The 24,527-nt window shown below is 40.7% G+C and overlaps 1 protein-coding gene and 1 long non-coding RNA gene across 4 annotated transcripts in view; both read right to left on the minus strand.

Moving 5' to 3' along the window:
* kif13b (kinesin family member 13B) overlaps nt 1–24,527 on the minus strand; it is a 304,005-nt gene that overhangs the window by 182,168 nt on the left and 97,310 nt on the right. The gene's annotated exons all lie outside the window — the stretch shown is intronic.
* Nucleotides 18–23,208, minus strand: LOC134295896 (uncharacterized). Its single transcript, XR_010002456.1, has 2 exons — nt 11,010–23,208; nt 18–10,978 (listed from the first exon to the last, which is right to left on the minus strand). It is a non-coding gene; the product is annotated as an uncharacterized LOC134295896 (long non-coding RNA).

A 24,527-nucleotide genomic window follows, 5' to 3' on the forward strand; every position in this document is an offset into this window, starting at 1 on the left:
ATAAATCGAACGCAGAAAAAATCCTTAGAATGTGCTCTTTAACTACCACTATTAAGTTTTCCACATCACCACCAGATAGTTGGATACATTTCTGCCAACAATAAACAAGTTTTCTGAAGCCGTCACAGAAGAAGTCGACACTCTGTTTCCGCAACTGGCATCTCGCAGGACCCATCGTGCACAGATCTTCTGATAGACAAGCAAAGCAATAATGTGACCCACATGTTCTTGTGAAATGCCGATTATGCTTGAAATTCCTCTCTGAGTGATACGTCGATCGTCCTGAATCAATCTGTCAAACTTTTGCTTGAGAAACTCGGTGGTTGCTGTCACAGGACGTCCAACTCTGTCACACAAGTCAGATGTTCCCACCTCAACACCTTTAAACTTACTCGCCCAACAATGAACAGTCCTCACATCAACACAATCAACATAAACAGCTTGCATTCTCTGATGAATCTCCTTTGGGGTGACACCTTCTCCTGTCAAGAATTCAATGACTGCACGTTGCTTAAGTCGCATTGACCGACCGTCTGCGCAGGGTTCCATACTTTGCACTTAGCAACACAACTGTTCAATGCTAAGGCTTCCCGCCAAATGGAACTGTAGAGGAGAGTCTACTGAACAAGCCAGGACTTGCCGCAGACCAGGACTGCCATCTCTTGAGGAGTTACGAAGGTGGAGGCATTACTTTTCATTCAACCATCGTAATTAAATGGGATCACAGAAGAGGGCCTTTTTGGTGGCTACTCCCAGGATCTGGAACTCCCTTCCAAGAGACATTATCTTCCATAGTAAACTTCCATTGGAGGCAAAGAGACCTTTTTATTTCAATTTGGTTTTAAGGACTCACTGCAGATGGAGAAAGAGCCTGTCACAATGTTCTGCATCATCTACATCTGTTGTTTTGTTGTGCATTTAATGAAGCGATGAGCAGAACTAAAAATATAACATGACCAAAATGTTTCAGTTTCCAACTTGAGACGAAGCATCTCTCTTCTCTAACAGATATGCTTTTAAATTGCTCTTGATTTTATCAACATCTTAAAATAAATTTTAATTTTTGTATGTCTTTAGCAATGTGAATTTGCTTTTAATTTTTGGAAGTTTCCTTGAGGCAGGAAAGAGGAGGCGGGATATAAATGAAAGATGCCACTGCCCTAGCTTTGGGGGGGGAAAGAAGAGGCAGGCACAGCTTCACGTCATTGAGAGAAAGTAAGCAGGATACAAATGCTACGAGGGTTGAATGAAAAGTAATGCCTCCACCTTCGTAACTCCTCAACAGATGGCAGTCTGCGTCAGGTCCTGGCTTGTTCAGTAGACTCTCCTCTACAGTTCCATTTGGAGGGAAGCCTTAGCATTGAACGGTTGTGTTGTTAAAGTACAAAGTAAGGAACCCTGTGTAGACGGAACATGGCCATTCAGCCTGGAAAACATACAACAACCCTGTGATCCCGGCCATGAAAGCCTTCAACAACACAAAAACACACAGAGCAACAAAGTTTAGGATGAAGATTCATGAAGAATCAGAAAAGATTTTAAAAAGAACATTTATAAGAAAACCAGAGTATTATCTATTAGGATTTACAGATTTAGACTTACAATTGACGGAACAAGAAGATAAACTTTTTACTGTTATTACGACTTCCGCTAGAATTGTCTTCGCTAGAGAATGGAAACAGGAATTAGTCCCACCAATTGAGTGGGAGAAGGTAAGAGAAATAAAGGATATGGACAAACTGACTTTTTTGTTGAAGAAAAATACAGGCAAGACAATGAAAAGAACGAATTGGGATGATCTTCAGGAGTATATGGATAATTTGAGAAAATGAAGATTACGAGAGACAATTTTGCTTTTTTTTTCCTCCTTAGCAAGAAAAAAATATTATTGAATAATAAGAAAATATTATCCAAGAAGATGGAATGGAAGTCATTTTTTTTTGGCTTTTTTTGTGTAGGTATATTTTTGTAGATTGTAGACTTTTACCTTTCTCTCTTTTCCCTACTTTTCTATACCTTGGTTGTTCTCACTCTTTCGTTGTAGTATAAAAAAATTAATAAAATTCTTAAAAAAAACACACACACACAGAGAGAGACCAATGTTATGTCTTCCTTAGGAGGCTTTTCTTTATAGCAAAATAATATGTTTATATAGTTACAAAAACAAGATTTCCATAACACAAAGTTCTTTAGACTTTCATCTTTGCTTCCACGCTGGGCTTCTTTCTCTTGCAGATAAACAGCTTCTCTCTCACAGAGCCTCCTCTCACACTGAACTTACACAGGAGCTTCACAAAGTAGCATTACACACAGTAACCTTCACATTGGAACTTCTCTCACGAGGCCTACTGTTGCACCTCATGTTAGCTTCACTTTGCTAGAGACACCAAGCCACACACAGGAAGTAGTCTTTTGTAGTTTATTTAGAAAATAGGCAAAAGATAGTTCATAAAAGGGTAAAAGTTCAGTTCCAAAAGATAGGTACAAAACCAAGGCTGTAAGCAATAAGTCCATAGAAACATAGAGCGTAAAACAAGGTCCTTTCCACAGAAGCCAAAAGTCCCAGAAAACAGAATATATCCACGAGATATTACAGGAAAGCAAAACTTGGCACAGGGAAACTGACTTGCTTCTACATCAAGAAATGGAGTTGCATTGACAGAGATCTCTCTGCGAGCAGACTGTTTTAAAAGCATGACATAAAAGCGTTCCTTTGCCCTTTGAATTCTCATTTATTGGTTATGTGAAGGCTTCTCGGCAACCCTCTAAATTCCAGTCTTGTAGCCGATCGAGATCCCCAGAGTCAAGGCCACTGAGCCCATTATCAGGAGGCAACGTGTTATCCTCCCTTTCTTCTCCCTGCACCTGAAATTCCTCGTTAGAAACAACATCATGATTAATTCCCATGGGAACAACTCCCTGCTCTTCATTTCCCACAGCTGAAACGCTCCTAGAATTCCCAGCATCAGCGTCATCCTCAAATTCATCCTGAATCCCATCATTATGCACATATAACCCAGAATCTTCATCGGAATCACACAAAGGCAACACCTACAACCTGGGGCTTCTCTCACCGAAGCTTCTCACACCGGAGCTTCTCACACTGAGGCTTACCTCACACTGAGGCTCACCCTCACACAGAAGCCCTATCATACAGAGGCCCTCCCTCACACTGAGGCCTACTCAGCTACAGGCACACTTGCTTACATTGAACTGAAGCTTTTGCTGAGTCATTGCATCCATTTAACCCTTTCAGTGCTTGACTCACATTTTTGTAATTAAAAATACCTAGTTAATTTTTAATACTTCTGACAGAAAGCAGATTAAAACTCAGTTTATCTATATATATAAAAGGATAAAGTTGTGGGGGCAGTGACTATAACAACAAAACTAAACATCCCAGAAATACGAAACTTGGCAATACAATGCAAAAGCCTTGCCTCCCGGTTGTAACAACACAATCACACCACAACAACACACTGGACCCACAAAACTCACAACAACGCATCGTGACTATAACAACACAACCAAACGCCCCAGAAATACGAAACTTGGCACACAACTAAACGCCCCAGAAATACAAAACTTGACAACACAATGCAAAAGCCTTGCCTCCTGGTTGTAACAACACAACGACACCACAAAACCACAATCAGAACCCATAAAACTCACAACAATGCATCGTCACTATAACAACACAACTAAACCGGATGGCCATCTGTCGGAGAGATTTGGGTGGGTTCTTCCTCCATGACAAAAAGAAAGAAAGGGGTTGGACTGGATGCAAACTACAAATTCCAGCACCCCATGGCATGGAGTCCATGCATTTCAATTAGAGGCCTCTTCCTTCTCCCTTTCCCCGCCATCCAACCCACTGACCCAGTTCCATGGCTCCGCAGGCAGGAAAGGCTGGAACGGATAGAACGAAGGAAGGAGAGAGGGAGGGAAGCGAAGGAACGCCAAGGACAAGAGCCCTCCCTCTCTGCCCGGAAGGCCAAGAGCAAAAGGGAGAGAAAGACCATTGATCCAGTTATATTTACCCTCCTTTCTGACCAGTGTGTTATCAGCAAGCTCAGGATCAGAGCAGAGAAAGAGAACAGCATAGGAATAAAGGAAACAAGGAGAGCACCCACTCTATCTATCCATCCACTCATCTATCCATCCACTCACCCACTAATAATAAATACCTACACAGGCAAGAATCAGCCATGCACTGAGGCTACAAGGCCATTCAGTGCTCATCCACCTCCCCAATCCCTACATTCACACTTGGCCTCCAAAAAAACAATTACAATAATAACAATGACAACAATAACAATAAGAATCAACACCATCACAGGCAAGAAGCAGCCAGGCACTGAGGCTGAAAGGCCAGTCAGTGCTACACTGGGCCTCCAAAAAACAATACAGTAGCATCTAACTTATCCAGCCTTCACGACCACTACAACAACAATAATAATAATAAACACCTACACAGGCAAAACAAAAAAAAGACTATTGTACCTCAATAAGATATAAACCGCACTCAGCAGAATCAGACATCACGATTAACAACAAACCAAAGACAACAGGGATCTCAAGCAATTATCAATCAACACAAAAATTGAAGAAGGTAACAGACTTCAAATACTACTACTAATGAGAGTATAAAGAAGGGCGGAGGTCACAGCATAAATACAACCTAATGTAGACTGACCAACACCACCAGACTAAGCCACAGCAACGCATGGCCGGGCACAGCTAGTAAAGTATATAAACCTTTCTCTTTGAACGGTCCATTATAAATCGTTGCCTGCATCTCTCAACACTCAAGAGTAAAACACCCAGTTTTGCTCCTGGATCTCAAAGGGTTCTCCATCAACATAAAGAGGAGCAGAAATGGATTTGATGACTTAATTTTTTTCCAAAGTTCTTTTCAAAGAAGGGCAAAAGAGGTTATCTTTCAGCCTTTTCCATTCCCATCCTGTAGTTAACTCATGATGACAGACAACCACTAAGAAGTGAGGAGAGAGGAAGGAAGGAAAGTGAGCAGTGTATGACAAAATATATATATCAAGCATTTAACCTTCTCACACTAGGATCAAAATGATTTGGTTGTTTGAACAGTGGTACATTTTATGACCCCGATTCGAAAGCATAAGCATGTTCCACATCTAAAGGCATGCTTGTGCATGCAAAAAGGAAGCGTATTCCATCCCAAAAAATCAATTTGTCAGAAAATATAGAATGGAACAACAAATAAAATTAAAAGCGGATCAATTAAAAGGATAACATGGTCAACCCATCTGATTATGTATTTTTGTTTCTTCTGGTTGTTGTTATTGTTTCTTATGGTCTTCATTGTTTTATGAGTTGTATAGGTCTTTAATTTTGTTTAATAATGTGTGTATTGTGTTGCTTGTAATGTATGTTGCTGTTTTTATGCTTGTAAACCCATCGGGGAGACAGAGCGGTATATAAATAAAGTTTTACTTCCTCAGTTTATCCATACCTCACAACCTCTGAGGATGCCTGCCATAGATGTGGGCGAAACGTCAGGAGAGAATACTTCTGGAACATGGCCACACAGCCCGAAATACATACAACAACCCTGTGATCCCAGCCACGAAAGCCTTCGACAACACATTTTACTTACTTACTTACTCTGCTGAAATAACAAGTCAAATCTGAATTCTTCTTAAGATGATTAAACTGAGGTTGTCATATAATAATAATAATAATAATAATAATAATAATAATAATAATAATAATAATAATAACTTTATTTTTATACCCCACCCCATCTCCCCGAAGGGACTCGGGGCGGCTTCCATGGGGCCAGGCCCGATAAAACAAACAAAACAGTAACAAAGCAATAAAACAATTATCCCAGTAAAAAAACATCAACATCAATAAAAACAATCATTAAAATCAACAAGCAGGATACAGTGTTAAAAACAGGAGACTAATTCGTAGATCCCAGGCGCGAGGCAGAGTGATACGAAATGGGAAAAGGAAAAGGAATATCATGAGATGACATAACTGATTGGAAAAAAAAACTTACTATGGCTGGTAAAGTGGGTGGGAATAGGAAAAGAGGGAAACCACTAAAGTTGGGTTGAGTAATAAAAGAAGCCCTAAGTTTGCAAAATCTGAGCAAGGTGGTTCACAACCTCACAATGTTGGTGGTCACTCATTCATATTTTCTAAGTCCAGTTCAATTTAATAGCAAATGACAATAACAAAAATATGTCCCATATTTCCCTGATCACAATGAATCCCAGTACAGTAGAGTCTCACTTATCCAACATAAACTGGCCGGCAGAATGTTGGATAAGCGAATATGTTGGATAATAAGGAGGCACTAAGGAAAAGCCTATTAAACATCAAATTAGGTTATGATTTTACAAATTAAGCACCAAAACATCATGTTATACAACAAATTTGACAGAAAACGTAGTTCAATACGCAGTAATGCTATGTAGTAATTACTGTATTAACAAATTTAGCACCAAAATATCAAGATGTATTGAAAACATTGACTACAAAAATGCGTTGGATAATCCAGAACGTTGGATAAGCGAGTGTTGGATAAGTGAGACTCTACTGTATTTATAAACACACACAATCCGACCAGTCCTGATCACCTATGCTTTGAGTTGCATTGGTTAACTGAAACAAAGCATGGGATGGTGTTTTTTTTTGTATGCTGCATTAGAAAGAAAAGTATAATCCAGTGGGGAAAGATCTAGACATTAATGTCGATTGATTTGGGGCAATTCTGATCTCATTGGTTTAAATACAAAACCATAGCGTTGGAAAACAACTCTCAAGACTCTCCTTGTTCAACAACGTCCTGCCAAGTGGAAAAATGCATACTGAAAGAACAAAGATGGGAATATGAGTTTTTCGGGCTGTATGGTCATGCCATAGCAGCATTCTCTCCTGACGCTTCGCCTGCATCTGTGGCTAATGGCATCTTCAGAGGTTTTATTGGCAGTGAGGCAAGTGGAGTGTTTATATACCTGTGGAGTGCCCAGAAAGAACCCTTGTCTGTTTGAAACAAGTGTGAATATTGCAATCAGCAAGCTTGAACTAGCATTGAGTAGACATGAAGTTTGCAAAGTCATTCAGTGAAGGTGTCTGCATAGAAGTAGCCTGGCTGTTGTTGTTGCCTGGAGGCATCCTTTGTTTGGGAGGTGTTAACTGGCACTTGAGTGTTTGCTGTCTGGACTTCACCTGTTTCTGAGTGTTGTTCTTTATTTACTGTCTTGATTCTGATGTTTTTTTAATACTGATAACCAGATTGGGTTCCTTTTCATGGTTTTCTCCTTTCTGTTGAAATTGTCCACATGTGTGTGGATTTCAATGGCGTCTCTGTGTAGCCTGACATGATTTTTGTCAGAGTGGTCCAGCATTTCTGTGTTCTCATATAATATTCTGCGTCCAGGTTGGTTCATCAAGTGCTCTGCTATAGCTGACTTGGAGCTCCCAGTGGCGCAATGGGTTAAGTCTTTGTGTCGGCAGGACTGTTGACCGATAGGTTGGCGGTTCTGATACAGGGAGAGTGGGTGAGCTTCCTTTGTCAGCTCCAGTTCCCCATGCAGGGACATGAGAGAAGCTTCCCAGAAGGATGGTAAAACATTGAACATCTGGGCGTCACTGGGAAGCAGCCTTGCAGATGGCCAATTCTCTCACACCAGAAGCAACTTGCAGTTTCTCAAGTCACTCCTGACACGAAAAAAAATAGCTGACTTATCTGGTTGACTTTGCAGCTGCAAGGCTACTTAATGCTAATCATGCTTGTTAATTACAACATTCACACTTGCTTCAAACAGACAAGGGTTCTTTCTCCCACCCTGGGCATTATTCCACAGGTACAGTAGAGTCCCACTTATCCAACATAAACAGGCCGGCAGAACGCTGGATAAGTGAACATGTTGGATAATAAGGCGGGATTAAGGAAAAGCCTATTAAACATTAAATTACATTATGATTTTACAAATTAAGCACCAAAGCATCATATTTTTCAACAAATCGACAGAAAAAAGCAGTTCAATACACGGTAACATAATGTAGTAATTACTGTATTTATGAATTTAGCACCAAAATATAGCAATGTATTGAAAACACTGACTACAAAAACATTGACTACTAAAAGGCCAACTGCGTTGGATAATACAGAATGATGGATAAGTGGAGGTTGGATAAGCGAGACTCTACTATATATACAGTAGAGTCTCACTTATCCAACACTCACTTATCCAATGTTCTGGATCATCCAACGCATTTTTGTAGTCAATTTTTTCAATATACAGTAGAGTCTCACTTATCCAACATAAACGGGCCGGCAGAATGTTGGATAAGCAAATATGTTGGATAATAAGGAGGCACTAAGGAAAATCCTATTAAACATCAAATTAGGTTATGATTTTACAAATTAAGCACCAAAACAACATGTTATACAACAAATTTGACAGAAAATGTAGTTCAATACACAGTAATGCTATTTAATAATTACTGTATTGACGAATTTAGCATCAAAATATCATGATGTATTGAAAACATTGACTACAAAAATGCGTTGGATAATCCAGAACGCTGGATAAGCGAGTGTTGGATAAGTGAGACTCTACTGTATTGTGATATTTTGGTGCTAAATTTGTAAATACAGTAATTACTACCTAGCATTACTGCGTATTGAACTACTTTTTCTGTCAAATTTGTTGTATATCATGATGTTTTGGCGGTTAATTTGTAAAATCATAACCTAATTTGATGTTTAATAGGCTTTTCCTTAATGCATCCTTATTATCCAACATATTCGCTTATCCAACATTCTGCTGGCCCGTTTATGTTGGATAAGTGAGACTCTACTGTATATACACTCCACTTGCCTCATTTCAAACAGACTTCTGAAGATGCCAGCCACAGATGCAGGCAAAATGTCAGGAGAGAGTGCTACTGAAATATGGCCATAATGCCTGAAAACGCACAGCAACCCAGTGATTCCGGCCATGAAAGCCTTCAACAACACATCTTAAGACTTATTTGTCCCAAACACTTTCATCTTTCACTTGTAAGTTAAAGCTATATCAATGTACGCAACAATGGGAACGGAACAATGCGAGCGATTAATTTGTCTTTGCCACAGTTTGTATTGTTTTGATAGCAATTGTAATTTATTGTCTTGCATCCCTGTCGCTTTAAGGAGCATGTGATTGTGTGATTTTTAGCCCGTAGTCATCTGTAATTTGTGGTTTCAGCTGGGACTCCATGGCAACCAGTTTGACTCAGGACACCACGGCGCACTGTTCTTTGCCAAATAGTTGTGTCCAGCCGCGATGCCGCAAATTCAATCCGGTCGGCCGGCTCCAGGATCCAGGTGCGAAACACACTGCAAGTGGGACTCATCAGCCGGACAGATGTTCGTTCCCCGGCGAGGACATCCCGTCAAATTGCCGCAAGGAGCAAAAGAGGGCCAAACTTCCCCTCTCTCTTCCGTCATCTTTAAAAGGCAAAGCACTTGCCTTGATTAAAATAGCCTTAGCAGATGTAAAATATTAATACCAAACTTTCAACAACTCAAAGAGTGAGTAAAGAGTGCTCCATCTTGCTGACCAAAATCACAGCTGCGAAACAAGAAACGAAGGAAGCGGAGAGAGCTTTAAGCTCTTAAAAGTAATCTTAAATTCCTCTTGCCTGACTATGCATAGCTTTAAAACCATTTGGGAGTGGTGGTGGAATACATCTTGATTCTTAAAGGTGGTTAATCTGAATCCAACCGCAAAAGCCACAAGTTTTCTCCCCAGTTTCTTCCAAAACCAGAGCCTGTGAGAAACGCTGACTATATCTGATTTCCTGCATTAGGGAAGTTTCTTGTGAAAAAGACGAATTTCGCTTTGCTTTCTGAGCAAAGAGGAACTGTAACTGATACCAAAACATGCAAATAAACAAAAAGATGATTTATGAGGAAGCACAAAAGGTCCATCTTGCACATCATACAATCTTCGGAGAGTATACAGAGCTAGCCTTTGCCCTCTCCGTGGAATGACCCTTAACTTATCTACAGGTCATACTAAAATCCAAAATTTTGCCCCCCAAAACCTCTCCTTGAGTTATACATTATACAATACTTTTAAAGCAAAATCCTGACTCACCCTAACTAAATAATCTAACTTATATTTCTCCCTCTTACTCTTAACTGAAGCCTAGTAACTGCCCTGTCTAATTCAATCCCTCTCTTCCCAGTCTAAACCTGATCTCTTTCCAATCTAACTCTAACTCTGATTTCTCGCCAGTCTAACCCTGACCTCTTTGCAATCTAACTCGAACCCTGATCTTTCTGCAGTCTAACATTAACCCTGATCGTTCCCCAGTCTAACACTAACCCTGATCTCTCCACACTTACTCTAACCCTGATCTCTCCCATCTAACCCTGATCTCTCCGGAGTCTATAACACTAACCCTGATCTCTCCAGACTTACTCTAACCCTGATCTCTCCTGTCTAACTAGCCCTGATCTCTCTGAAGTCTAAGACTAACCCTGATCTCTCCACACTTACTCTAACCCTGATCTCTCCACAGTCTAACACTAACCCTGACCTCTCTGCAATCTAATACTGTTTATTTATGTATTTATTTACTTACAGTATTTATATTCCACCCTTCTCACCCCGAAAGGGACTCAGGGCGGATCACATTGCACACATATAAGGCAAACATTCAATGCCATAACACAGAACAGAGACAGATGCAGGCACGGGCTGGCCTCGAACTCATGACCTCTTGTCAGAGTGATTTGTTGCAGCTGGACGCTATCCAGTCTGCGCCACTAACCCTGATCTCTCCTCAGTCTAACATTAACCCTGATCTTTCCCCAGTCTAACACTAACCCTGATCTCTCCACACTTACTCTAACCCTGATCTCTCCCATCTAACTAACCCTGATCTCTCTGAAGTCTAACACTAACCCTGATCTCTCTACACTTACTCTAAACTAACCCCGATCTCTCCACACTTACTCTAACCCTGATCTCTCCCATCTAACTAACACTGATCTCTCCAGTCTAACACTAACCCTGATCTCTCCACACTTACTCTAACCCTGATCTCTCCACACTTACTCTAACTCTGATCTCTCCCATCTAACTAACACTGATCAGTCTAACACTAACCCTGATCTCTCCACACTTACTCTAACCCTGATCTCTCCCATCTAACTAACCCTGATCTCTCTGAAGTCTAACACTAACCCTGATCTCTCTACACTTACTCTAAACTAACCCTGATCTCTCCACACTTACTCTAACCCTGATCTCTCCCATCTAACTAACACTGATCTCTCCAGTCTAACACTAACCCTGATCTCTCCAAACTTACTCTAACCCTGATCTCTCCAATCTGTCTGCAGTCTAAAACTAACCCCGATATCTCTACACTTACTCTAACCCTGATCTCTCCCGTCTAGCTAACCGTGAGCATTCTGCAATTTAACTCTAACCCTGTTCTCTCCGCAGTCTAACAATAACCCTGATCTCTCCGCAATCTACCTCTAACCCTGATCTCTCTGAACTTACTCTTTTCTTTCCCTAGTCTAACTAACCCTCCCTTCTCCGAATTCACTTTAACCCTGATCTCTCCCCAGTCTAACTCTAACCATGATCTCTCTGCACTCACTCTAACCCTATCTCTCCCCAGTTTAACTCTGATTTCTCTGCTGTCTAAGTCTAACCCTGATCTCTCCTCCAGTCACGCTAATCTTGACCTCTCTGCAATCAAACCCCAATCTCTTCCCAGTCAAACTCTATCTCCTCATTCTGACCAATCACCCTACCTTCTAGCATTCCTAGCCTACATTCAAACATTTCATATTTTCAACTCTCCCAACCTACTTATTGCACATAATGTAACTCACATGTATAACCACATTTTAACTTTTAGTTCTATAATAAACACAATGCTTCCCTAAGCTGCATGACAGGATTCTATAGGATATTTCCATGGCAGTTAAAGTGGGACCCAACGTGTTATATCATGTGAAAATGTCCCCTTTTTCCCAGCGTTGTCTGGTCAAGCATCACCTCAAAATACAACTTCCACACAGCTAGGGCTGATGGGAGCCGTAGTCCAACATATCTGGGGTGGGTTGGGCGAGTTTCATTTTAGTATGCCTTCAGCAAGAACCTTTTTCTTGGCCCTGTCACTATTTCCTCATTCTCCTTGTGATATTTTAGCATTGGCACACTACTAACATTATGAACTGTTCCCAGCGGAAGAATCAGACTGTTTAGATCTAACACGCAGGCTTCCATTAATTGTTCCATTGGGCAGAAGGGAAATTCCGCTGCCTTAGAATTAAAAACATATGTGCACAAACACACACATGCTTTAAAAAATATCAAAGCTACCTTATACTCACTAAGAGAGACAACAAAGTGTTATGGTTTGAGTACTGCAGAATCAGATATCACATTGCTCTGCATGTTGGTGAAACTTGACATCAATCTAGCAATATTTCAATGACAAAAACACAGTTATATATTAAAACATTCATATCATATGTATAGTATGAAGAGTGAGAATAAGTACTTCCCCAGATCCAAAATCCTTTGCATGTTGACAATAAAGTCATGCTGAAGGATTCCCAGAATTCTCAAAATATATTAAAATTCATTTGTGGAGTAAAGCAGCTTCTCCTGGTTGAAAAAAGAAACTTTGCAAAAGGGGAAAGTACTATATGTATTTATGTATGTATGTATATATTTATGCATGTTGTGTGTATGTATTTAACATAAAGTTAAATTATTGTGTTTATCTATTAGGAGCCATCTGTTTATTTAAGGTCTAGCTGGTGTTTAGCAATTCCAATAAGCCTCCTGTTCAGGCAACGCCAATTTACACTGAGCTTCAATTAGCCGAATGACTCACTCCTCTGTGGTCAAACAAACTACCTCTTCCATATTTGATCATGGGTTTGCCTAATGCCTCGCCCAGAAAGAAAAGGAGGAGACAGGTTTCTCCCAATTCTCGGAAACCAAAGTCACCAGCAAAAGGGATCCCAAACAGATTCGAAAGGACACCTTGCAAGAGATATCACGTAAAAGCCCCATATCGGCGGGGAATACATTCCCAGACTTACCATGGAAACATGAAACAACAGATAATGGTGAACCCTATCAAAATGAATGATTTCTGGAGGAAGCATTTCTAGATTCTCCTGTGCTGAATTACACAGGAGGACTTTGACAATGGCTGGACAGAACACATCTCTAGTATTTCTACATTCCCCAGCATGTCAACATCTGGTAGAAGCATATCACACTAAATCAGGGGTCCCCAAACTAAGGCCCGGAGGCCGGATGCGGCCCTCCGAAGTCATTTACCTGGCCCCTGCCCTCAGTTTTATAATATAATATATTGTATATACATATAATATTGATAATAATATTATAATATAATACAATATAACACTAATAATAATACCATATAATAATATTAATTATATATTTTATATTACATATAATATTACTAATAATATTATAGTATAGTGGTATAGTTCAATATAGTAATATATAATGGTAATATTGTGCTATGCTAATAATATAATATATTGTATGTACATATAATTTGTAAGCCACTCTGAGTCCCCTTTGGGGTGAGAAGGGTGTGATACAAATGTAGTAAATAAATGCAGTAAATAAATAAATAATAAATAAATAAATTTTAGACTTAGGCTCACCCAAAGTCTGAAATGACTTGAAGGCACACGACAACAACAACAACAACAACAACAACAACAACAATCCTAATTAACTTGACTATCTCATTGGCCAGAAGCAGGACTACACTTCCCATTGAAATCCTGATAAATGTATGTTGGTTAAAATTGTTTTTATTTTTAAATTTGCACTACAAATAAGACATGTGCAGTGTGCATCGGAATTTGTTTGTATTTTTTTTTCAAATGATAATCCGGCCCCTCAACAGTCTGAAGGATTGTGGACCGGCCCTCGGCTTAAAAAGTTTGAGGATCCCTGCACTAAATAATAAAATTTGAAAAAAAAAATCTGTTCCTAGTTTGAAAGTGTTATTTTCTGTTTAATTGTGCGGTCCTTACTTTGAAAGTAGTTGTTATATTCCAGAAACTTCGTATTTGTGGTTGCCAATAAACTATGTTGAATTGGTCAAGACTCTGAGATATTCATTGCAAAACTACAGCAAAATGTGCTGTACAATGTCCCACTAATACAAAGTTTTTGCAGTTTTACAAACCTTTTCCATGTTTTAATGACAGAACCAATTAGGAAATGACATTTATAACCCAGGAACAAAAATTCTGTTACATAGTGTTACAAAATCATGCTGGAGGATTTAGAACATGCCTACGGAGAACATTTTCTAGCATGTCTTGGTCTTCCAGTGGTTAACTTCTGGTGGCATCAAACCATAGAATCAACGAGACACACAAGGAGGACTTGAGTGATCTTTGGGGTTCCCTTCAAAATCTAGTGTAATATAGGCCTTCCAAGGCAATTCTGTGGTCCACATGTGATGGAAGCCTACCACAGAATCATACTAGAGGACCTAGAAAATGCCTAGGAAGAAGACCTCTTTGTCATCTCTAGGTTCTTCAGTACAGCTCTCAGGTCAACTTCTAGTATCATTATACCATAGAATCAACAAGATACACAACGAAAGCTTGGATTGTGTCTTCCAACATGGCAGAAGGGGTTGGACTGGATGGTCTTTGGGGTCCTTCCAATTCTAATGGAATACTTCCAAAGTCTCTCCTTCTTTGGAAGTGTTTAAAGGAAGGCTGGATGGACATCTGTTAGGAAAGCTTGGACTGTGACTGGAGAGCCCTGGGAGGTGTCTTTCAACTTTATTTAAGATTTTGGGGTGGCAAATGGAATTCAGTTTCATTCTTCTATCTCCCTTGAGTATTTTACAATGCCCAAAACACTAGACAAGACTGCTTACTGGGCTGGATTTCCGTTGGCAATGGTTTCCTAACAAGTATATGGAAGGATTTACTTGTTGGTATTCCTGTTATGAATTTCCTTCCATCGGAGACTGATGTTTTATTGTTGGGATATTTGTTTTATTGTCTTGTTGTTGTTGTTACATTGTTGTGTTGGGCAAGGCCCCAGGTAAGCCGCCCCGAGTCCCTTCGGGGAGATGGGGCGGGGTATAAGAATAAAGTTATTATTATTATTATTATTATTATTATTATTATTATTATTATTATTATTTTATTATGACACAGCAAACAAGATAGACATGCTGGATTTCGTATCACAAAATCACACGTCGAACACTTCCCAAGTGTCTAGGACTGTGTGATGTATTTTCGGATGATGCGCGCAGATCCCAGCAGGGTGGCCTTTTGCAGTTGGCAGATCGTGATTTTGTCAATGTCTATTGTTTCCAAATGCCGGCTGAGATCTTTTGGCACGGCACCCAGTGTGCCCATCACCACCGGGACCACCTGCACTGGTTTCTGCCAGAGTCTTTGAAGTTCAATCTTGAGGTCCTGAGTTTTACTTGTTTTTCATCAGTGCGACTGTCACCTGGGATGGCAACATCAATGATCCAAACCTTTTTCTTTTCCACAACTGTGATGTCTGGTGTGTTGTATTCCAGAACTTTGTGAGTCTGGATTCAGAAGTCCCACAGTATCTTTGCGTGCTCATTTTCCACAACCTTTGCAGGTTTGTGATCCCACCAGTTCTTTACTGCTGGGAGGTGGTACTTGAGGCATAAGTTCCAATGAATCATTTGGGCCACATAGTTGTTATTATTATTATTATTATTATTATTATTATTATTATTATTATTATTATTATTATGAATCCCTAAAAACGTCCATCTTTCAGGTGCAGGTTAAAATCATACAACGTTACAGGGAATGATGCAAATGATTCATTTGTCTTTGCTGCTGTTTGCAGTTGCTTCGATGGCATTTTAGCACATAGCAGTGATTTACGGTTTTAGACGTTTGTTATTTCAGACGCATGCAACCGTGTAGATTTTTAAAGACTAATTTTAGTCATCTGTAATTTGTGGTTTCGACACTGTGCTTATTATGTAGGGTTCTTCAACTGCCCTGAGCTCTTCTGTGGAAGAGGGAGCTATAAATCATATTTTTCCCTGTGTCTGTGTCTGTGTGCAAGATGCAGGCCATGCGCTTTAAGGAAACAGATATCTCCCTCCCAGTCCATACAACTGAGCTCTTGATGGACAAGGAAGGAAGTCAGGATAACTGCTGAAAGCTGCTGCAAGCCAATATCTTGATCCGCTGCCGGCTGAGTACATAAGATCTCCTTATCTGTTGAAACCTACAACCAGCGGAAGAATAGATGCTGTGAAAGAGGCTGGATTGAGCTCCCAAAGGGACAAAGGTGATGGAGAGGGTTGCAGGTACAGGTCAGCAAAACCAACAGCCTGGAAATGTTTCAGCCAAACAGTAATCTCTTGATAGGATTGAATGAAATCTTTGTCTCTTTCTTTCCCTAGACATTTCTAGAATAAACTTAAAAAGCTGCATATGAAGAATACTCTAGTCCAGAGCTTTCCAAACATTTCATGTTGGCTGCATGCTTTTTTAGACGTGCATCGTTTGGCAACACAGTAATCCAATTTTACTAACAAACTAGAGATTAAACCAACCCCTTATAAGAGATATGGGCACATACATACACTGTAATAACATCGCTCATGAAAACTTTCAATGGGTTAAATCCTTGTGCCAGCAGGACTACTGAACAACAGGTCAGCTATTTGAATCCAATGTCAGCTGGTTGAGCTCCCTCTGTCAGCTCCCGCTCCCTATGCAGGGACATGAGAAGCCTCCCACAGGATGATAAAACATCAAACATCTGGGCATCTCCGGGCAATGTCCTTGCAGACAACCAATTCTCTCACACCAGAAACAACTTGCAGTTTCTCAAGTAGCTCCTGACACACAAAAAACCCCCACACACAACAAATCCTACACACTGCAGCTGAAACACTAACATGTTGTGACACACAGTTTGCAAAGCTCTGCTCTAGTTGGAGGTCCTGAAATGAGTTGGCTCATGTTGCATCTACATAGGTTACTCCAAGGTATTTCCTTCTTGAAGTTGCCCAAGATATAGCATGTACCTGCTCAATGCCAAGTGTCCAGATGGCCCAACCTGAACCATCCCATTGCTTTGTCCTCATGGTTGTTCCCCTCTGGCCACAGAGTTCCTTGTGAGTTTCCTGCCATGACCTTCTGAGATCTTAAAGAAGTATCCTCATAATCAACAAGGAAGAGATAGAAAGAATCTTGCTGGTTTCACGGTCACCCGATTCTGATATCGGAATGGGCAGGAAATCACAAACTCAATAAGTTGGAAGAGGCCACTATTCAAGTCCAGCCTCTTGCTATGCAGGAAACCAAAACACTCCTGACAAATGGCAATCCAGCCTCTACTTAAACATTTTCCCGAGAAGAAAATTCCACCACACTCCAAGGCAGCATAGTCCACCGTTGAACTGGATCCATTGCTCAGTGTTCTAGTCTCCAAAGAAGCAAAAAATAAGCTTGCCCTGTCTTCAACATGCCACCCTTTCAGATATTTAAACATCACCATCATTGTCCCCTCTTTCAACCTCTTCTCCAAGCTAAACACTCGCAGCTCTCTAAAAGGCTGTGGCCTATTTTGGCCATCCTTCTCTAGACACCATCCAATTTGTCAATATCCTTTTTGAACTATGGTGCGCTGAATGGGACACAAACACAATGGCCAAGCGCTTCCCCAGAGTGCAGTGACCAGTGGTAGCAAGGGATGAGTTCATGAGCGAAGGGAAAGTGGGATTGTAGTAGTGACCATCTGGATGACAGATTTGGCCAAAATGGACCTGATTTAGTTGTCTAAAAGACCACAAAGCCCTGATGTAGACTATCAGAGAGCTGAATTCAAGATGAGTCTAGGTTGTTTTATCCATGTAAACACACCCTTCGTGGATTGTAGGACCCTTTCCAACTTTATTAGTCTATTAGACCTTTAAATTCAGAAAAACCAATACATGCTTGTGGCAACTTGAAGAGAAGCAGGCTGGACACAGGTTTTTGTGGACTTTCAACTCTTTTCATGAGAGGCACATAGAATGGATTGCCATATGACGAAATGGGATGGGAATTCTCAAAAAGCCCCACCATGCTGAACTTGTTTGTCTTCAGGGTGTTGCAAGACATTGTCATTGTTTTTGCCGCAACACCACACTCCTTGAAATTTTCCAAAAGAAAGCAAAATTCAATTGGTTGGTACGAGGAAGGGGACAGCAACAAACCAGATTACTCAGGGCAAATGGTTTCTGATTGTCCTGTTTTGCCTTTCAAGAACATCCTTAAAACACTGTGGTAAGTAAATGAAAACTGCTTTACTTCAGCAAAACATAAAGTACAGCACACTCAGTGGAATAATGCAAAATGAAGCAAGGAAGTCTTGCAAACACAGTTCTTAGTGCCTGATAAACTCGCAAATCAAATAGCAGTCTTACTTCAGACAAAGAAACAGCAATAAATCCAGATGCAAACTCGAAGCAGGCACACGGGGAGCGAAGGCATTAGAGTCAGTTTGTTACCAGCAAGACCTGACTGCACCTGCTTCTGCTTTATAGCCCTGAGTCCCCTCACAGCTGCCAGGGCAATTCCTAATTACTCAGCTGCATTTCTGGCAGCTAATCTAGCTGAATGATGTCTCTGCTCTGTTTCCTTTCACCTTTCCTGAAATGAGGGTACTTGCAAAGTCTCCTCCTCAGATTCCAACTCACCCTCAGATTCATGAACACTTTCTGAAGAAGAGGAATCCCTAACACTGATGGTGTAAAAAGTAAAGCCAACAAGAACAGATAACTTGCAGCTTGCAACAACTGGCCTTAACAAAGGTTGCAATTCCCAAATTATCATCTGTAGGCTTAAATGGAAAGGGTCACCTGCAATGGACATTCACTAAACATACTCACGAAATACCTATGCAATAAGACATTCCAGCCATCATATAGCACAGGCACACACCCGGCAAGTGCCCTATAATTTAATGCCAAATTCAGGGGTGGAAAACATGCAGACATTAATAGACTACCAGTCCAGCAGCCATAAGCAGCATAACCAAGAGTAAGAGATGCTGGGAATTGTGACCCAACATAATCTGGAGAAACTACAAAAAGTATTTATAGTTAATTCCAACTAGAGCAAATCCAATGATATGGTGGGAACCTGGCAAAAAGTTGGGGCACCATTTTGTAGAAAGCTGGCAAAACCATCACTGAGTTTTCCCAACTATGAAATTCACGGTTGCCAAAAGTCAACAAGCGACTAGGAAGGCAAAGGCACGCATAAATATGCACAAGACAGCTTACAAAAAGCAAACATACCCAACAAGCTGCGATATTAAAGTACAATGAAACAGATTACCATATGAAAACAAACCGCCCAAATAAATTTAAAACCAATTGGGTGGAGAAAAACAACAACACAACAATGCCACCTACAAAGCGCCTTCCTGTGCCGCATCTATTGCAAAAAGCTTTAATGATTTTATGAAAAGCCTTTGCCTCGTTGCTAAACAAACACAAAGGAGGGCAAGATGGTTTCCAACAACAAGGTGGTTTCACATCTGGGAGAAGCCACTTTGTCACAGGATCCTTGGACAGCGTGCATTACAAACAATTTAAAATGCTGTTTTTGTGTGCCTTCAAGACTTGTGGAAACTCTAAGGCAAACGTATCATGGAGTTTTCTTGGCAAGATGTGTGTTGAGAATGTGTTTATGGAGAAAGTGCGATTTGCCCAAGGTTACTCTGTGGGTTTCCATGACTGAGCAGCAATTTGAACCTCAGTCTCCAGAGCCATAGTTCAACACTCCACAAAACTGGCTCTATAAAATACTATACAAACTATTTAAAACACAGGGTGCATCTACACTGTAGAACGAATATACGAGGGTTGAATGAAAAGTAATGCCTCCACCTTCGTTACTTGGGTTTGTATGGGAATATTTTAATAAATCAAACGCAGAAATAATTCTTAGAATGTGCTCTTTAACTACCACTATTCCCTTTCCCACATAATCACCAGACAATTGGATACATATCTGCCAACGATGAACAAGTTTTCTGAAGCCATCACAGAAGATGTCGACACTCTGTTTCCGCAACCAGCGTCTCACAGTTCTCTCAACGTCTTCATCAGAAGCATAATGATTTCCCCACAGATCTTCTTTCATTATGGAGAACAGATGGATTCTCTGAAGAATCTCCTTTGGGGTGACACCTTCTGCTGTCAAGAATTCAATGACTGCATGTTGCTTAAGTCGCATTGACCAACCATCTGCACAGGGTTCCATACTTTGCACTTTAACAACACAACCGTTCAATGCTAAGGCTTCCCGCCAAATGGAACTGTAGAGGAGAGTCTACTGAACAAGCCAGTACCTGCTACATACCAGGACTGCCATCTGTTGAGGAGTTACGAAGGTGGAGGCATTACTTTTCATTCAACCCTCTTAGTTTGGCACCACGCCATTGCCCCACATCCAGACCTCTGGCTTAAGTCTCTTTTCTCTCACCTTGCTCTAAACACAGATTGCAGTGTAGAGACTATAGATAATAGCTCATTCTTCAACATCTTTAAAATTTGGTGCTAAAATCAATCTGCAAAAGTCTGGTTTAAAACAAGATCCAAATAGTCTCTGTCCGGTAAATGCCATTTTCAGGTTTGCATGCAGAGGAGGTTATAACATCTGAGCTTATAATAAAGCCAAGCTGAAATGTCCTGAAGGCACCAGATGCCACTCTGATCTTGGAAAGAAAGCAAGTCTAGGTTTTGATTAGCGTTTGGATGACGGACCACCAAGGAATACCATGTGTTGCGGGCTGTATTTCAGAGGAAGGCAATGGCAAACCACTTCTGAGAGCAGTATTCCTTGCCTAAGAAAACCTTACAGAATTCATAGGGTTCAAATCAATAAGCAACGTACAGCAGCAACTGTGAAAACGGCACGGTCTCCAGAACTGCAGTAGGCATGCAAACTCCAGAAAAATCATATGCCAAGATGCTGGAATCTGAAATATTTCTTCGAACTCGTTGATATTAGGATTATGAACATTCTTCTAATAAACTACAGCTCAAGTCGGCAGCAGGCACAGTGTTTCAGCAATCGCCCATTTAAGATCAAAAAAGGGGGAGAAGTAGGTAACAGGTTGGATGTTGAGGATTTTTAAAGCATTTATTTATTTATTTTGGCTGTAGAATTGATAATTTATAAACTAAGTTTGGTCAAATTTGATATTTGGTAGGGGTGTGCACGTAGTAACCTCTTTCCAAAACTGGATCCGGGAATTTCGGCAGTTCCGAAAACCGAATCTCCAGAAACAGGACGAACGACAGGGCTTGAATTTGTTAATGTGGGATTTGTGTATTGATAGTGTTTAAATGCAATTTGTGTCTTTCCTGTATTGCATACTGATTGCATCATCCAGAGTGTAGCATAGTCTGGAAAGAGTTAATTACTAAGAAGCTGTAATGACCTTGATGTGTGGCTGGAACTGGGGAGTGTCCAGACACAACTGTTTGTGCATTACTGATTGCATCAGTTCAGTCCTGAGTAGAGTTGCGGTCTGTCTGCCTAGAGTGAAAGTCAAGTCCTGTGTTTGTCTGCAAGTCTGTTTGTCTTGATTATTATTGCTTACAGTAAAACTTGTATATAGTTTTACCAAAGTCTCTGGATGTCACTTCGTTCTGCGTTCCACTGATTCCATCCAACTATTGCTGCGTTGCAAATACTCTGACATAATTGACTTGACCAAAACGGACCATGTAGTGGCTGAAATCAGATGCTTTTTGTTGCTTAGTCTGTGCCATGGTAGCAACCACGTGCACAGGGTTTCCTTCCCTTAGCTCTGCCTGAGTCAATCAGAGCAAAAAAGCAGATCAAGGGTCTTTTTGCCAAGCTGGTCTATATATACCAGGGTAAGATTCTCTATTTTTCTGTGATGTCCTGGCATTTGAGAGACAGAGAAATTGTGCTAGCTAGCTCTGTGTTCTACCTCAGTGCAATCACTGCTTAGAATCATTTTTTGACTCAATTCCAATCTTTTTTTTTTTTTTTGCAATTTTCTTAAAGTTTCTTAGTTTAATATCTTTCAGTTCTTCTTTTTTACTATTTGGTTAAGAAGGTGAGGGTGCATTGCATGTGAGTTTGGAAGGGCTGTGAAAAGGCATTTTTTGGGAGGTGTTTAAATATTTTTTTACCTTCGGGGTGGTTTAGGGAAGGGAGGAGATGGCTTGACTGCCTTGAGTTCCCACAGGGAGACTATTAGTATTTCAACTTCAATCCCTCCTCAACTCTAGCAATCTTCGTGCTTCTGTACTCTGTTCTGCACCTTCCTTCCCCACAAAAAACTTTAAAAAATTTCCTAAAAATCCGTGGAAGACCAAACTTGGGGGACTTGCAGTCGTGAATGTTTCCTCCAAGTGTGGCCATTTTCATCCGTATAGTCCTAAAAATGATGGAAAGGGAATTCCCGGAAGTTTTCCCATTACCACTTTCACTTCTGGATCTTCCCGGAGCGAAAACAGAACGAACGGATCAAGAAACAGTGTTGTCCCCCTCTTGATTTCAGGAAGTTCCCGAAAAACGGAATGAAGGCTGACCGAAAATCGACACCGGTATACTGAAAACGGTATAGGTTTTCCCCAAATTGCACACTTCTAATATTTATGTAGTCTACCTTTCACATTCACTGGGGTTAGGGACACAGGACTCCTTATGAAAGTGAAGGACATGAATAAAGAAATTGCTATTTTACAATCTGAAGCAGAATCTCTTGCATTGTAAGATCATAAGAGTCGTATTAGGGATTCTGTCCATTTTTCGTAAGGACCTATTTCAATCCGCCTTCGAATAAATAGTCTATATCAGTTGTTTACCTTGTTATAATTGTTGCACCTTATCATTGTCCCCATTTGTGTTGACTCTTAATTCTTTTTAATGAGTTTTGCTTACCTTCCCTGATCGCCCTTACTTTCCTCGAGCATCACGCAGAGTATGTATAAGCCCTACTATGTTTGGGTTTTTAGGATTTGATATAGTTTATGCTGTTTTATATTGTACAATATTGTTTTATTTTTATATTGTTTTTAAATTATGAATTTACTGTATGTTGATGCTAGGCCTGTGCCCATGTGAGCCGCCCCAAGTCCCCTTGGGGAAATGGAAGCGGGATATAAAAATAAAATTATTATTTTATCATGACACAGCAAACAAGATAGATATGCTGGATTTCGTATCACAAAATCACAATTCGAACACTTCCCAAGTGTCTAGGACTGTGTGATGTATTTTTTGATAATGCGTGCAGATCCCAGTAGGGTGGCCTTTTGCAGTTCACAGATCATAATTTTGTCAATGTCTATTGTTTCCAAATGCCGGCTGAGATCTTTTGGCACGGCACCCAGTGTGCCCATCACCACCGGGACCACTTGCACTAATTTCTGCCAGAGTCTTTGCAGTTCCACCTTGAGGTCCTGATAGCGGCTGAGTTTTTCCTGTTGTTTTTCGTCAATGCGACTGTCACCTGGGATGGCAACATCAATGATCCAATAATAATAATAATAATAATCATCATCATCATCATCATCATCATATCCTCAGCTGCTGTAAGAAAATTGCACAGACAGACTACAAACAGAGGCACAACTGTGTGGCCCAAATGATCCATTGGAACTTATGCCTCAAGTATCACCTGCCAGCAGCAAAGAACTGGTGGGATCACAAACCAGCAAAGGTCGTGGAAAATGAACACGCAAAGATACTGTGGGACTTCCGAATCCAGGCTGACAAAGTTCTGGAACACAACACACCAGACATCACAGTTGTGGAAAAGAACAAGGTTTGGATCATTGATGTCGCCATCCCAGGTGACAGTTGCATTGATGAAAAACAACAGGAAAAACTCAGCCGCTATTAGGACCTCAAGATTGAACTTCAAAGACTCTGGCAGAAACCAGTGCAGGTGGTCCCGGTGGTGATGGGCACACTGGGTGCCGTGCCAAAAGATCTCAGCCGGCATTTGGAAACAATAGACATTGACAAAATTACGATCTGCCAACTGCAAAAGGCCACCCTGCTGGGATCTGCACGCATCATCCGAAAATACATCACACAGTCCTAGACACTTGGGAAGTGTTCGACTTGTGGTTTTGTGAAACGAAATCCAGCATATCAATCTTGTTTGCTGTGTCATACAACGTCGTTGTGTCAATAATAATAATAATAATAATAATAATAAAATGGAGCCCCGGTGGCAGAGTGCATTAAAGCACTGAGCTGCAGACCGAGAGGTCCCAGGTTCAAACCCCGGGAGTGGCATGAGCGGCCGCTGTTAGCTCCAGCTCCTGCCAACCTAGCAGTTCAAAAACATGCCAATATGAGTAGATCAATAGGTACCGCTCCGGTGGGAAGGTAACGGCACTCCATGCAATCATGCCGGCCACATGACCTTGGAGGTGTCTAT

Source organism: Anolis carolinensis, chromosome 1 (genome assembly GCF_035594765.1).
Source record: "Anolis carolinensis isolate JA03-04 chromosome 1, rAnoCar3.1.pri, whole genome shotgun sequence".
Classification (NCBI taxonomy): Eukaryota; Metazoa; Chordata; class Lepidosauria; order Squamata; family Dactyloidae; genus Anolis; species Anolis carolinensis.